Below are 4,292 nucleotides of genomic sequence, written 5' to 3'. Positions count from 1 at the left end.
TTTCATTTTGTTTTTGATGTGTATTCCCATAATTAATGTGTTTATTGGTCATCTGCATATTTTCTTTGGAGAAATATCTATTAAAATATTTTGCCCATTTTTAATTGGGTAGTCTTTTAATTATTATTATTTTTTTGGCACATGAAAATTTATTACTATCACACTTTCACCATCAAAACTTATAATCTTGGAAAAAAAACTTATGGTCTTGGATTTTCCTTCCTGCCTTTGTACAAAGCTGAAAGAGAGACACTGGCTACTTTGACAATCTTAAAGCAGACTCCAGGAATGCCACTAACAGCATGACCTTTTTACCAAACCTAGCAACCAAAACTTCACATTTTCCTCATTAAAACTTAAACAACCATCACTGGGTACAAAGGCTGTGATGTTTTTGCCATTCTTGATTAGCTGAACCCTGACACACCACCTGATGACAGAATTTGGTTGTTTGGCTCCAAACTCCACATTTTTTAGTGCAGCTCCTTTTACATGAGAAGTGACTTCACAAGGGTTGGCCTTCACAGCTTTGCCCAAATGGGCTTTCTTGTGCTGTTTATCACGCTCTGGTCTCATCGGTGACTACAGAGCCTCCTGGCAGTACAAAGATCAAGACACCTGTCCAAACTGCTGGCACCACTATCTTTGAATTATTAAGTTGTACAAGAGCTTCCCACACGGCACTAGTGGTAAAGAACATGCCTGCCGATGCAGGAGGTATAAGAGATGTGGGTTCAATCCCTGGATGGGGAAGATCCCCTGGAGGAGAGCATGGCAACCCACTCCAGTATTCTTGCCTGGAGAATCCCATGGACAGAGGAGCCTGGCTGGCTACAGTCCATGGGGTCGCAGAGTCAGACACGACTAAAGCAACTTAGCACACACACATGCCATAATTACTTATATATTCTGAATACAAGACCCTTATCAGATATACGATTTGTATGTGCTTTCTCCTATTCTGTGGACTGCCTTTTCACTTTCTGGATAATGTGCTTTGAAGCCTAACAGTTTTTAATTTTGATGAAGTCCAATTTATCTGTTTTTCTTTTGTTGCTTGAGCCCTATATCTAATAAAACACTGCCTGACCCACGTTCATGTAGATTTAGCCCTATGTTTTAATCTAAGAGTTGTGCAATTTCTTTTACATTTAGGTCTGTGATCTAATTTAAATGTATATGGTGTGAGGTAGGGGGTTCAACTTCATTCTTTTGCATGTGGCTATCTAGTTCTCCCAGAAATATTTATTGAAAAGACTATTCTTGCCCCTACTGAATTGTTTAAAAAATACCTCCCTTAGAGAGTTCTTAAATGGAATCAATGATATAATTTGTCTTGTCAGGTATAAAGCGGGTACTTGAAAAATGTTAGCTCATATTATTAGTTGCCAGGCTCCATGACGAAAATGCATAAGTAAACAGGATGATCTGCTTTTAAAGAGTTCTCAGTCTAGTAGAAAAGACAGAAATGGACACAGATAAACTGCAAAACATAACATGATCCATGACAGAGGTTTATAGGTGAAAACTGCTGTAGGAACATCGGAAACTAGATCTTGGCAAAGTCAAGGAAGATATCACAGAAAGACAGTCCAGCTGGAGAGGTCATGCTATGCAGAGTCACAGAGCCATGGAATAACAGCAGTGTTTTAGGAAAAGGAAAGATGTACAGTGTGGTTCCAGTTTTAGATCTAAAGAGAAGGATAGTGAAAGATGAGGATGAAGGGGGAAGTAAAGGACAGTATATGGAGGATCTTGTGACAAGTTAGAACATAACTCTGTTTGCAATGAATAGCTTTCAAGAGAGAACCATGATCAGTATTGTGTTTGAGGAAGACAGTTTGGAACTCTGGCAGCCATGTGAAAGGTCCACGGAGGAGAACTTAGTATAGGGAAGGGGAAAGAAAGAAGGGAAGTGCTCCCATGTTTGGGTGAGTCCTCTACTAAGGTGGAAGAGAAATTCTGGGAAGTGACATCTCAGCCCTCAGTCTCTCTTCTTCCAGAATCCTCAGCCACTAGGGCTCCAAGTGAGATGCTATTCTTTTGCATAGATCCCTGCTAGCCTTGGGGAGAAAGGCAACAGTGAAAAATTACTTACTGAGCACCTTCTACATCTTAAGTACTCACTCTCAGAGGCTTCACTTGGCTTATAAGGAAAAGAATCCAGCTGAGCTAACCCTGGCAAAGTGGAGAATCAGTGCAAAACTTGAGGTGAAGCTCACAGAATTAAAGAGGAGAAGAGGCACCCTGGACAGAGTACCAATATTATAAACTTTGACAATTAAATTAATAAAAGGATAGAAAATCAGCACTGGAACACCACAGTAATAGCTACTCACAAGCAAGACCCACTGATGCATGCTGAGAATTAATGGGCCAGTTTTTTGGGAGAAACAAAGATATTTGCCCAGCCTCAAAGCATCTCCACCAATCATTGCTATGGTGATTTTAGCATATGTCCAGAAATTCTTTGGTACTCCTCTCTCCTGGGTGTGAGCTGGATATACTGAGTCAATTTCAAAGAACAGGCTATGAAAGGGCAAAAATAATAATAATAATAATAATAACTTTACAGTAGAGAAAACTGACAGATATCACTTTAACCCAGCAGCCAAGGTTAAGGAACCAGTAATAAGTTGAATTGCTGTCATGTGCCCCTGACGTGATATGACAGAAAGGGCACTGCCTCCTTCATCCTCTATTATTCATAACCCCAGACCATTCATGAGAAAATATCAGGCAAACCCAGGTTCAGGAACATTCTATAAAATACTGACCAGGGACTTCCCTGGTGGTCCAGTGGTTAACGATCTGCCTTTCAATGCAGGGGAAGTGGATTCGAATGCTGGTCAGGGAACTAAGATCCCATATGCCTCTGTGCAGCTAAAGCCCATGCACCACCACTACTGAAGCCTGCGTGCCACAACCAGAAAGAAGCCTGTGCACCCCAGTGGGGGGCCCACATGCTGCAACTAAGACAGACACAGCCAAAAATAAAAAATAAATAATTTTTTAAAGCTACCATTAAAATACTTGACCAGTACTGCTTAAAAGTGTCTCCTAAGAAGACAAATTTCTCCAAAGAAGACATACAGATGGCTAATAAACACATGAGAACATGCTCAGCATAGTTCATTATTGGAGAAATACAGATCAAAACCACAATGAGGTATCATCTCACACTGGTCCAAGTGGTCCTCATCAAAGGGTCTGCAAACGATAAATGCTGGGGAGGGTGTGGAGAAGAGGGAGCCCCCTTGCACTATCGGCAGGAACGCAAACTGGAACAGCCACTATGGAGAACAGTGTGGAAATTCCTTTAAAAACTGGGAATAGAACTGCCATGTGATCCAGCAATCCCCACTGCTGAGCATACACCCTGAGGGAACCAGAACTGAAAGAGACACATACCCCAGTGTTCACTGCAGCACTGTTTACAATGGCCAGGACACGGGGGTAACCTGGATGTCCACCGGCAGATGAATGGGTAAGGAAGCCGTAGTACAATATATGCAATGGAATATTACTCAGCTGTAAAAGGAATGCATCTGAGTCAGTTCTAATGAGGTGGATGAAAGTGGAGCCTATTACACAGAGTGAAGTAAGTCAGAAAGAGAAACCCAAATACTGTATATTAATGCATATATATGGAATTTAGAAAGACAATAGCAACAATTCTACACACAGGGCAGCAAGAGACACAGACGTAAAGAACAGACTTTGGGGCTCTGTGGGAGGAGAGGGCGGGACGATATGAGTGAATAGCTTTGAAACCTGTGTATTACCATATGTAAAATAGATGACCAGTGTGAATTCAATGCATGAAGCAAGGCACCCAAAGCCAGTGCTCTATGACAACCTAGAGGGGTAGGGTGGGAAGGGAGGTGGCGGGGGGGGGGTGGTTCAGTATGGGGGGACACGTGTATACCTGTGGCTGATTCATGTCGAAGTATAGCAAAAACTATCACAATATTATAAAGTAATTATCTCCCACTAAAATAGATTGATCAATTTTTTAAAGTGTCAAGGCCATGTAAATCAAGGAAAGACTGAAAATAGTCACAAATCAGAGGAGACAAAGGAGACAGGACAACTAAGTGCAAAGTGATCTCTTGTACTGGATCCCAGAAGAGGAAAAGGACAAACGTGGAAAAACTGGGGAGATCCAAAGGAGGTCTGGACATTAGGTAACAGAGTGACCAACCATCCTGGTTTGCCAGGACTGAAGGGGTCTCTTAGGCATGGGACTTCCAGTTTTAAAAATCAGGATAGCCCTGGTTTGTCTGGAACTG

The 4,292-nt window shown here is 41.7% G+C and overlaps 1 pseudogene; it reads right to left on the bottom strand.

Moving 5' to 3' along the window:
• Positions 1 to 200: 200 nt before the first annotated feature.
• LOC113885396 lies at positions 201 to 3,943 on the bottom strand (annotated as a pseudogene).
• Between the last annotated feature and the right edge of the window lie 349 nt (positions 3,944 to 4,292).

Source organism: Bos indicus x Bos taurus, chromosome 28 (assembly GCF_003369695.1).
Source record: "Bos indicus x Bos taurus breed Angus x Brahman F1 hybrid chromosome 28, Bos_hybrid_MaternalHap_v2.0, whole genome shotgun sequence".
Taxonomy (NCBI): domain Eukaryota; kingdom Metazoa; phylum Chordata; class Mammalia; order Artiodactyla; family Bovidae; genus Bos; species Bos indicus x Bos taurus.
The sequence above is the reverse complement of the archived record's forward strand: the minus strand, read 5'-3'. Positions and strand labels throughout refer to the sequence as shown.